Here is a 12,779-nt window from a genome sequence, read left to right on the forward strand (position 1 = left end):
ATTCAACAATTACTTCAACACAAAGGTAAGAAAGTGAGGCTCCAGGGACACTAGATTCCTGGAACAGTACAACCAGAGTTGAAATACTGAGGATGTACACACTTTGCTGAGGAATGTAATCAATATCACTGAACACTTTGTATGGAAATGTTGAATGAGATCCTCATCTGCTGTGATGATTTCACCAGGAACACTGAAGTATTTTTTTTAATGAAAAGAGATAGACACAAAACAAACAAGTACACAAATAAGTATACATACAACTAGGCAAATCACTTCGTTGACTTGTACAATGACAGCATCCTGGTTTTGACAGTGTACTATTGTTATGTAAGAAGCCATCACTGGAGGACTCTGGGTGACAGACATATGGGACCTCTCCATCTGTATCTTTGCAAATGTGTAAGACGGTGTTATTATTTCAAATGAAACTCTAAAAACCAAGCATTCCACATTCTTGAAATGACAGCAAGGAAGATTTCAAAGACTTTATTCCTAAAGTATAGGATGGATTTAGGATTGTATACAAAGCTATGGTGGGATGGCTACAGAGTTCTAGTGAGTCATAATTAAGAGATTGGGTAGTAGGCTGTGGGAAAAGAGTTTATAAGCTGGGAGAGGGGCTCGACTCCTGGGTTGGAGCATATTGAATTATGCAAAAGCTAAGATAGTAGCTTAGGAAAGGGCCTATGACTAACGGGAAGAAATTAGGGAATGCATATGCATATTGAGAAAATAAACTATCAAGGCATAGGCAAGATTTTCAGAGATGGGAAACATGTTAGGCAATTATATGCGACACTTGCATGGGAATCAGAGAAATAAAGGAGAAGTTTGCTCAAAGAGGAAAACAAGAAACAGAAAGGTATGGTTTCAGGACAGAGTTTTATAGACAGGCCAACATCTTTAATGGAAAGGAAATGCAATGCAGTGAATTATTGCATATGGTTCTTATGGCCATCACATATGTTACTTCCATCAAAGGACATTTGCTGTCCTGATGAATCTGGGTAAGAAGGTGGGGGAGACCCTAATTGGATTATATAATTCAGTATATAGTGAACAGGCTTAACTTTGATTGTCATCCTGCTGGGTATAAAGTTAGCAATCTCAGAGGCAGAAACAGAGATCTTATTACCAGCATTAGAGAAGAATCGGGAGTGAAGCATGTCATTCGGATCCTGAGACTCAAGCACATTGAACCTCTTTGATCCAAGCAAGAGGAGCGACAGAGAAGCAGCAGCAGAACCAGGAGCTGGAGCCTACGACAAAGTGGTGACATTCTCAGTGTGCAGAGCAATTAAAGCTGAGTGATTTTTGAGCAGGAGGCTGGCTGGTGCAGTGGAGTGACTCTGGGCAGTGACTTGGGGGAACTGGAGCTGAATGTGTTCCCAATGAAGTTTCTAGCAGAGTAGCATGCCCTTTGGACATTGATTGGCAGCCATAAATGGCATATAGAACACTAAAAACTTAATAACATTGCCTGAGCAGGGCAGAGGCCAGGTTGACAGGACAAAGATTAGAGAGAGACTTGTCCATGATCACAGCTCAGAAGACATGATTCTGTCTGAATAATTATGTTACGAGCTTTCATAAACTGTTACCTTCCCTAAGAAATACCATAATCGCAAGCATCTGTGAGTTCTTTGTGGCCAGGACAACTAATTACTGAACCCAGTTGAAAGCAGAGAGTACTGTGAGAGGAAGTGGTGACATCAAGATAGAGCGAAAGGAAGATGTCTGACCCCCGCCTCATAGAAATTTGCCTTTGCAATGCTGATGTGGAATTAGCATTTCATTTCTTTTGTATAGCTGGGGAAGTTTGGACTTCACCTCGATGTAATTTTTTTTCTTCCCAAGCTATACCCAAAACTGGGCATCCCTAGAGCAAGTTTTAATGAGCTGTGAGACCTGGTACAGATTATTTCTGCCTCTTTGGACCTTTGGCTGTTGATCAGTGCAAAGGGGAGGTTAAACGAGATGAATTCCAATGTCATTTTCAATCTGCGACAGTCTATGATCCCTTTATGGACAGTCACTGTTACTGTGTGGAAAAAAGGAGAACATTAGATTTGAATGTTTCTCTGAGTAGAACGTTGAAGAAAACAACATTTCAGGGAAAAAACAATTTGGGCACAAGCTTAGTTGTGGCAGATCAGTGAGTTGTGGCTGATGAGTGAGATGGAGCACAAAGAAAAAGGAGGAAAAACCTCACGTTCCTAACCCTTTAGAAAAGATGTGTGTGTGTGTGTGTGCACGCATGTGTGTATGTGTGCGTGTATGTGCATGTGTGTGCACGTGTATGCACGTGTGCATGTATGTGTGTGTGCATGTGCGTGCGTGTGTATGTGTGTGCTTTTGTGTATGTGTGCATGTGTATGTATGTGTGTGTATGTGTGCGTGCATGTGTGTATGTATGTGTGCGTGTGTGTGTGTGCATGCGTGCATGAGTGCATATAATATCCAATCACTTGGCTCCCAATAAAAAGAGCCGCTGCACGAACTGAAAACCAATGACTTTTAGATCCATCTGAGACTGGAGATCACAACATAAATGACTGTTCCCAAAGTGGAGACAGTAAATCCAGGGGCTGTGTACAGATCAGCTCCCTGAAGCAGAAACCATGGGAGCCTTCAAAAGCAGCTTACTTCAAAAGTAAATGTTCAGCTCCAGGGATTCCTGGATATGGAAGGTGGACTAAGCAGCCCTGGTGGCACAGTGGTTAAGCGCTCAGCAGATAATTGAAAAGTTTCCCCCGGAATCGCCAGTAGATTCATATTTAAAGGATCTAGGTGTGCCCATAATTTTAAAAAGTTTCCCACATAAGCCAACATGCCCATGCGACGTTAAGGCTGACAATGACCATGCACGAGTTATGTCCTGTATGGAGGATTTGGGGGGTTGTGGATTGTACTACTTGGGTTTCATATTTCAAGTAAGCAGAGTCTTAAAATGTGGCTTCTCTTCTTGACCATTTTAGTACAAGGAAGTGCTAGTTATAGCTATCTACATCAGTGAAAACCATCTCTCTCTACTTTGGAGTCCTTGGAGAAATAGAACAAAAAGCACAAATCAACCTATAGTTAAAAACAAAAATAACCATGGTCAATAATACTTTATGAAACCATTAGGTTTATTTGTTTTTAGTATAATTTATGGTTTAATCTTAGGACAGTGAGAATCATGGTAAACTTTTTAAAAATCTTTATTCCGGCTCCAGTTATCTTCTGTTCCTAGGGCTTCCATATCCCAGCTTCCCTCCAAATGTGATTAGCTTAAAAATATTTTTTCTTACAGGTTAGAAGTGAAAATCAAGCTACTGGCTGTGTTGATCCCTTCCAAAGACTATGGGATGAAAACTGTCCCATGCCTGTCACCTAGCTACTATGGGTTGCCAGCAATCCTTGCTCATTTTTGCTGCTAATAAATTCATCTCCCTCCATCATCACATCCCTGCTCCTGGGCTCTTGACTGAAGCAAGGGACCTTACTACTACTCCTTTTTTGACTCCTGTATCTATACTTTTGCTTTCAATGATGGATAAATGGATATGATGATAGATATAGATGGATGGATGGATGGATAGTTAGATCTATCTCTGGGTTCTCTAGAGAGCCAAAGGAATAATAAAGTCACACTTGTGCCTAACATTATACAACTAAAATGCAAACAACTGGAAATGTGCTAACTCTATTTGCATATTTTATAAGTGAATCAGACCAAAATATTTGATACATCCAAAAAGGAATTACTAATAGCAATGACAACCCTTGTTTCTACAACTGACCACTTGGCTGTAGTTCATATTTAGAACTACCTTCTTCTACCACCCCTTCTATATGTCAGATACTATCTTGGGGGATTACCGCCAAACGATAAAAAGCGAAGCAGACACAAAACCTAACTATCACATATGGATAAATTCTATGTAAAGATTTCATGTACTTATTCATAACTGATATATGTATGTGAGAAGTGTTTAGCTGAAATTTTGGTGTATACAGATATATTTAGATTCATATTTCTAATTTACCTCACATATAATTGATTTGCACACATATTTGAATATTTTGCTTTATCAACATATTTTCATTAATTTCAGTGTTGTCTTCATGCACTTAAAGTGATCTGCTTCATATTGCTAATATATTGAAAAATTAACTGAGCTCTGATGGTATTGATACTTTACCATATAAAGAGATTTATTTTTATTTATAGCTACAGATTAAAATCTGTTAGCTTTAAAAACTCAGATAAGAACTGTGAAGAATTAATCTCCATGGTGCTTAAAATCTCTTTACTCAACTCCATATTAATCACACATGAGATGGATTCATAAATTGAAACCCACTTAATTGGCAGTTTAAAGCTGTAGGACAATGTTGTTTCTCAGTATTTTCAGAATTAAGTTCCAGCTGTTTTGAGAAAGCAAGCAAAAGATTGAGAGAAACTGCCAAGTATCCTGGGGTGAAATTGGGAATAAAAAGGCACATTATCTTAGATTATTCTAAAATTGTTGTGCCACCAGCATTAACTGTAAATACGGTAATGAGAGTAAAAGAACTCAGATGTAGAAGTTAATGTGCTTTAGACAGAGTCAAGTATCGCATTTTTCTGGGTCTGGACTTCATTACAGGACCAATACAATGTTTGAAAATTAAATATGAGATATATTCATGATTTACAATGTTTCCTCATCAGTTTAACCATTGATTGTCTCTACTAGCTTAATTTTGGATAACGTGGCACTTTTATTAGGAAGTCTGTGTGTTTAATGCCACCGCATCCTGCAGGATAATCTAGAACATGCTGAGGTCATAAACAATTCCCACCTCTTTATGAATTCTATCAAGAAAGATCATACCCCAGTCATTTCCCTACCTGTTGGGTGTTGGCTGAGGGATGTGCTTTCTGGCTTATGTCCTTGTCCGCAAGTGAACAGAGCAGCCACTATCTCAAACATTGCTGGTCACAACCTGGTTAACAACCCACTGTATGCAGATCACACAATCTTGTGTGCCGAAAATGAGGACTTGAAGCACTTGCTGATGAAGGACAAGGATCGCAGCCTTCAGTGTGGATTAAAACTCAACATAAAGAAAATAAAAATCCTCACAACTGGACCACTAGGTAACATCATAATAAATGGAGAAAAGATTGGTGTTGTCAAGAATTTTGTTTTACTTGGATCCACAATCAATGCTCGTGGAACAGTACTCAAGAGATCAAGCCACCCTTTGCGTTGGATAAATCTGCTGCACCAGACAATTTTTGGAGCATCAAAAAGGCATAGATGTTCCTTTGAGAACTACACTGTGCCTGACATAGGCATGGCATATTCAACTGCCCCATCTGCATGTGAAAGTTGGACATTCAATAAGGAAGACTGAAGAAGAGTCAATGCATTTGAATTTTGGAGCTGGCTAAGACTATTGAAAGTATGGTGTGCTGCCCAAACCACCAACTAATCTGTCTTGGAAGAAGTACAGCCAGAATGTACATTAGACAAGAATGACATGACTTTGTCTCATATACTTTGGACATGTTATCAGGCAAGACTAGTCCCTGAAGAAGGACATCATGCTTGATCAAGTAGAGGGAGAGCCAAAAGGAGGTCGACCCTCAACACATGTACTGACCCCGTGACTGCAACAATGGGCTCAACATAAGAACCATTGTCAGGATCATGTAGGGCCAGGCATTGTTGCATTTTTGTGTGCATAGGGTCACTATGAGTCAAAACCGTCTTGACAGCACCTATCCACAACATGGATTCTGCCACAGAAATGAAAAATCCGTCTCTGAGAAATGTTATCTCACTTCCATGATCACATACTGACCAGAACCACTTACATGGCTGCCCAACCTCCAGTGGGACAGGAGTTAGAGTTCTGTTTCAATGAAGTAAACTTTTAACTATAATTCACTTTTGTTACTTCCTCCAAATGACTTTTCTCTGATGGGTCCGACTAAGATGATGAAGGAAGATACTGATTGGATTACGTGACTTTGCTGCAAGGGACTGTTCAAAGGGTTGATTGTGACTGCCATCTTCCAGGGTAGAAAACCAGTCATCGCAGAATCAGGGAATGAGATCTCACTACCAGGAAGAGAGGAAGGCAAGTCAGGAGTGGACAGCATCCTTTGGACCCTGCATCTGGTTTGCCTTCTCTTTGATGAACATCCCGTTCTGGAAACTTGAGTTGCAGTCTATCACCTGACCAAACTTCACCAGTTTCCACAGAATTGGAGGTGCAGGGGGTCTGAACTTTTGGATTTAGGAAACCTAACAGCACCCACAAATATGTGGGCCATTTTCCTTCTCTGTGAGTTCTCTGTGCCCTCTGCAGTGAATTGTAAAGCCCTGAGACATATGGAAATCTGAAAACAGGTGGAAGAGTGGTTGATCGTGTATAATGGAGCTTTAAAGTGGGGCATTTGGCACATATTTAACCTCTACCTTCTTGAGACTACTATTAATATTTCTAAAATTATTTCTGCACCTGCCATAAGTTCAGTAGGCCCACATCTGGAGATTTTTGGCCAACAGCATGTGAAATGTCACTCTCAGCCATTCGGGTCAGGAACAAATAAGCTCCTAATACATCCCAAAGGGAAAATATATTCAATTCCTCCTCAAGGATATTAATCATAACATTCCCCCTCGACTATTGTCGTAAGCCTAAAGTCTTAATTTTGTGATTAAAGTGCTTTGATTCCAGATAAATGTGAGCATGATTTTTCTTGCTTTTGGACACTTATGACCAACAATATCGGTGACTGTTCAGTGTCCTCCAATCCCATATATACTTGTGTATATGCCGAGTTTTTCAGCATATTTTAATGCAGTTTTTTGGTAAAATTAGGTGCCCCACCTGATATTAGGGTAGGCTTATATTTGAGTATATACGGCATAACATCTGTTAGAAAAATGGGGGAAAATAAACTCTTTGGGAAGAGAAATAGTTATTATCCATAATAACTCTGAGGTCCCCTCAAGCAGAGATGTGAAGATTTTCTTTTCTTTTCTTTTTCACATACTTTTATTGGGGGCTCTTACATCTCTTATCACAACCCATACATTGCGAGGGCCTTCTTAACGCATGCAATAAGGAAGTTCTTTATTAAGATTCTGATTTTTTCTCCCTAGGTGGGGAGTCTCACGATCATTATATTTCTCCATGATCCTAAGAGCTTTCCTATTTCACACAATTACAGAGAGCCTGAGAACAAAAAATTGCCCTCCTCTTGTTTGAGTAAAGTTTTCACCTTGCTTTCTCCTTTGCCATATTTGTTTGAGCATATTTCATTTTGCTTAAATCTACAACCAATACTCATGGAAGCCGCCACAAAAAATCAAACAACATATTGTACAGGGTGAAGTGGCTGCCCACGACCTCTGTAAAGTGTTTAACAATAGATGTCGGTATTAGGGCCAACGTGCCCTTGATCCAAGCCATGATATTTTCAATTGCCTCATATGCACGTGAATGTTGGGCGTTGAATCAGGGTGACTTGGACACACACTGTTTATTCTCTGTTTTCAGGCGCACCCCATGTGACATCAGCGATATCACTTGTTCCACATCCTCTCTGACTCTAGATAAAATTTGTGGCAATTCCTTGTTGAAGTACTTCCCCAACCCTTTTCTCATCTTCTTCAGCAAAATTACACTTGCATGTGTTATTGATGATATTATTTAAAAGTTTCTATATCCTGTTTGAATACACTTTCTTTGGAATGGGCACAAATATGGATCTCTTATAGTCAGTTGGTTATATATGACATGCATCATCACCTACAGAGTTGTATCTCTTTGTTGAAATATTTCAATTGACACTCTTGTCAATTCCTGGTTTCTCATGTTTTGCCAATGCCATAATACATCTTTACTCAGAATTTCCTGGTTACACATTGGACTGCTAACTGCAAAGTTGGAGGTTCAAACCAACGAACTGCTCGGTGAGAGAAAGAAGAGCCTTTCTGCACCTGTGAAGATTGATAATCTTAGAACCCAAATGGGAAGTTCTAATCAGCCCCGGAAGATCACCATGAGTCCCATGTAATTGATGGGATGGCAGTGAGTGAGTGGATGAGTTTAGTGCACCTTGAACTTCTTTTAATACTATCAGTTTTTGTTCGTACGCTACCTTTTGGAATACTTGAATGGTTTCTTTTTGGTATAATGACTGTGTATCTTTCCCATTTTTATTCACATGCTTCCCAGATCATTCAACATTTTGTGCATCCCAAACAAACCAACCCCACGCCCGTTGATTCTGACTCATTGTAGCCTGTTGTGTAGAGTTCAATTGCTCCAGTTTCCAAGGCTGCCAATCATTGCGAGAGCCAAAAACCTGATCTTTCTCCCATGGAGTGCCTGGTGGCCTTGAACCACCAACCTTGTGGTTAGCCCAAGGGATGATTTTGATAATCTTGTTGCTAGGTGCTATCAAGCTGTTTTATACTCATAAGGACCCTATGTATAGCCAAATACATCAGGGGCTGGTCCTGTACCACTTTCACAACTGTTATGATTAAGCCCATTATCACAGCCATTATGTCAATCAATCTCATTGAGTGCCATAACTTTCCTCGACTTTCGCCCTCAACTTTCCAAAGCATGATATACTTTTCCAGGAACTGGTCTCTCCTAGTAATATTTCCAAAGCACGTGAGAGGAAATAGAGCTGCCCCTGTCAGTTTCTAGGCTGTAAATCTTTATGGAAGCAGAAATCTCATCTTTCTCCTACAGTGTGGCTGGTAGACGTGCATTGCTAATCTTGCCATTAGCAGCCCAGTGTGTAACCCACTACTCCACGGATGAGCCATGTAGGGTCCTTATGAGTCAGAGTTGACTCCTTGGCGGATGACTTATCTTCTGGACTTGCCTTTTCAAGTCTTCTATGCAGCTCATTTGCGTCGTCACTTCTTTTTCTTTAGCTAGTCTAGGATCTAGAAAAAGGTTCAGAGGGTCTTCTCACAGCTATTTAGGCCAATTTATCTCGTCTTGTTATTGGCCTTTGGTTTCTTCATGTGTGATGTCCTTGATGTCAGCCACATCCTCTGGGGTCTTTGATCACTACAGTTCAATGCATGAAATCCTTTCTTGTGATAGTCTGTACATCCAAGCAGGGTGCATCAAGGTTGTCCTTTGGCTCTCATGGACTTGCTTTAAGTTGCTTCTGCTTTAACTTCAATTTGCATATTAGCCAGGAGTTTTCTCTTCTGTAGTCAGTGCCTGTTCAGGCTGATGGTATTGAATTTGACATAATCTCTTGAGAGAGATCTGGTCACTTTGATCTCTGGGAATTTCATCCTCTGAAGCCCACATTATTGTGATAGTCTGAGAAAAACCTTTGATATCAATGATGAACATTGAAAGTTGCTTTTCAACTCTCAAATAAAAACTGTACTCTTTAACAATAGGTATAAAAGCAAATAATCAACTCTATTGTTTCCTTCTGGAAGTCCAACAATTCTCTTCATGGATCTAATTGGTATTAGTTGTTCAACATGACTTGTGTCTTGCACAATCCAGTAGAAGTCAACAATATTTCATTTTCAGACTAGAATTATTTCTTTTTATGATCCATGAAGTTAGTAAATACACTGTATCTCCATCCCAAATAGTTGTCATTAAAGTCATTAGTTGTTTGCTTTTTAAGTCCAACTTATATGAACAGCTATGGATGCAATGCATTTCAAAGCATTTCTAAGAAGCCAAATAGTTTACTTTCCTTTTTGTATACCTCTTTCCCTTGATGTTATGAAAACATCATTGTGCTCAGATAATATGGAACCTATTTTATTCTTTTCTACATTGGGCATTTTTATATTTACATTTATTTATCTCTGTCCAAATCTATTTCTTAATTTATTTTATATGTCCTTTGTAGTACTAGTAATTTTATTTGTGGACCCACAGATTTTTTTTCCCCAGAAAGTGATATTTTAAGTGCTTTCTTTCTTCTTTTTTTAAAAAAAAAACAGAAAATGTTTCTTTAAGAACGTGTTTCTGATCACAAATATTTTTATTAGCGGAGTATTAACTTGAAGCTAGTGAAGAAACTTGTAATTAGCCTAACAACGTTTTTCATTGTTGATTTGGAAAAGTGTCTTCCAAAGCTTCTTTCTACACTGAAAATAATTTAAATTGTAAAATGAAATACTGAATACCCTGCTATGTTCACTTAGTATAAAAAAATCATAATTGTTAATTTTAGTCAGATTGTGTTTTGCTAAAAACACGCTCGCGCTGTCAGAAGGCTGTGACAGCCATTTTCCAGGATCGTAATCAGAAAGACAGAGTAATGCTCCAGAGATTTTCATCTTTATTATTCTTCAATTTCCCCTTAATATAAATGTACTTTTCTTCTTCCTGTAAGGAGGAGGGTCAGTATGGCATATTTTTCTTCTGAGTTGTGAATGTGAATAATTCTCTTTTTCATTCTCATGGTTGTGAGTAGATATTTGTCAGCTGTCAGTTAATGAAGAACATGAAGTGGTAGAGATTTTTATCAGCTGCATTTAAATAGTTGTTCTGAAGGGAAATGTTTTTCTTGTTTAAGCAAGAGATCTTTGTTAAGTAGAGAATTGGCCATGCCTTATTTGCAAAGGCCGTGCTCAAAAAGCATTTGCTAACTTACATTGCTTTTAGTTTTATAAAGTTTTAAGCAGACTGCTCCTTGAAAGATTTTCTGTTCTACTTTATTTTGTTGTTATGGATTTCTGATGATCTGCACTTTTGTTTTATCAATTACAAACACAGTCTCCTTGGGCACACTATAGAGGATTAAAAATAAAATGAAATTTATTATTCAAAGAGTGTAACAAGTTGATACATTTTTATCCAAAAGCAGAATAGAAACCACGGACAAATACTATTCCTTTTATATGATTACAAATACTGATTCTCAAACATTAAAATATTTTAACTTAAATTAAAAGGCAGGATACATTCTTCTGTTGCATATATTCAACGATGTGTTCAAAAAGCAACATTTTAAATCTGAATCTTTCATGAGAAAATGATATGCAATGCTGGCTTTCGTTGCCCATCTAGTTGCCAACATCCAGGGTGTGTATCACACTTGGCCTGTGTAAAAGATGTACACTTCAGTGTGAGATAGGCACTAAGAACCTCTGCCAGTAAAGCACCAGCTTCCCGGAAACCCACAAATTAGAACACAAAGAAGAGCCAGAAAGGAAAAACGCCATTTTCTAAATTTTAAAAATGCACATTACTTATCACTGGATAATAGCGTGTTAGTCAGCTAGACTCGACTGCATTTGTGCTGTTTGGGGGAAAGTACCTGGGAAACTTCTGTTACTGAAACCTCAACACCAACCCCATCTCACAAGCGAGGATTCCTTTTCTCAATGTTGGTGGCCCCTCAACCCAGAGAGTCACCCTTCGCTTTAAAAATGGAGACATGTTCCTGCAGCTTGGACACTCTTCTTTGCAGAGCTCCAACAGCCTTGATCACCAGATGCCATGTGACAGAAGGACCCACGTGTTCTCTGGGAAACATAGCTTGTGACATGCAAGCTATGGTAAAGTAAGATCTTCAGGTCAGAGCCCTCTCTGGGTCAGACATCAGACCAGTGTAAAATAATACTGATTTTTATTCCCTCCATATGGATGAATTCAAATTGGACTTTGCTTTGGTGTGTTTTTAAATTTTTGTCAGAGCATTTCTTGATTTTGTTTTCTCTTCTAGGGATGAAGAAGCAGTTGGAATCCCTCGTTGGCAGATGTGACTAAGCATTCTACAGCTAACCGGAAGGCTGGTGTTTCTGATGTATCACAGGTGCCACAGAAGAAAGGTCTAGCCATTGCTTCCAAGAAGTCACTGTCTTGAAAACTTTATGGAGCATCATTCTACTGGATGACGCCCAAGGTCAACATGGGTTTGTTTTGGTATCTTTCAAACTTAGATGCTGTCCAGTTAGTTTCTACTCATCTCGACCCTATGACCAACAATGTAGCACTGTTGGTTCCTGTGCCATCCTCACAATTGTTACATTTGAGCCACTGTGTCACTCCATCTTGTCGTGGGTCTTCCTCTTTTTCAATGCTCCTCCTTTACCAATTAACATGTCCTTTTCTAGGGAATTGTCTCGCCTGACAACATGCTCAGAGTAAATGGGATGAAGCCTTTCTATCTTCTCTTCTAAGGAATACTCTGCACTTCTTCTAAGACAGATTTTATTGTTCTGGCAGTACAGGTGCTTCCAGAATTCCTTGCTAACACCCCGATTGAATTGCACGGAGTCTTCTTCGATCTTCCTGATTCAATGTCCATCTTTCACATGCATGGAAGGTGACTGGAAACACCTTGCCATGGGTCATGCTCACCTTCTTCTTAAAGTGACATCCTTGCACTTCAGTATTTTAAAGAGGTGTTATGCAGAAAACTTACAATTCCAAAACAGTGAAATTCTCACAACTAGACCCATAGGTGACATCATCATGAATGGAGAAATGATTGAAGTTTCAAACCTACAAGCTGTCAAATATCTGCATCTCCTACATCAACTTATTATATCTATTTGCAAATTGACCAACTTTTTCTTGTAATATTTTATAATACAGTCAACTCTAATTAACATTTTCCATTTTCCTATTATGCTGTTATGATAGGTTTATTGTGCCAACCTGGACAAGAGGAACATATGGGATTAATCAGCAGTTTGATTGGAGGGCAAAGAGATAAATGGCTTTGTAAGGGCCATCCCCTTCTCTCTTGCTTTCTGGTGATCTGAGTAGGATGC

Source organism: Tenrec ecaudatus, chromosome 3, assembly GCF_050624435.1.
Source record: "Tenrec ecaudatus isolate mTenEca1 chromosome 3, mTenEca1.hap1, whole genome shotgun sequence".
In the NCBI taxonomy this organism is placed as follows: domain Eukaryota; kingdom Metazoa; phylum Chordata; class Mammalia; order Afrosoricida; family Tenrecidae; genus Tenrec; species Tenrec ecaudatus.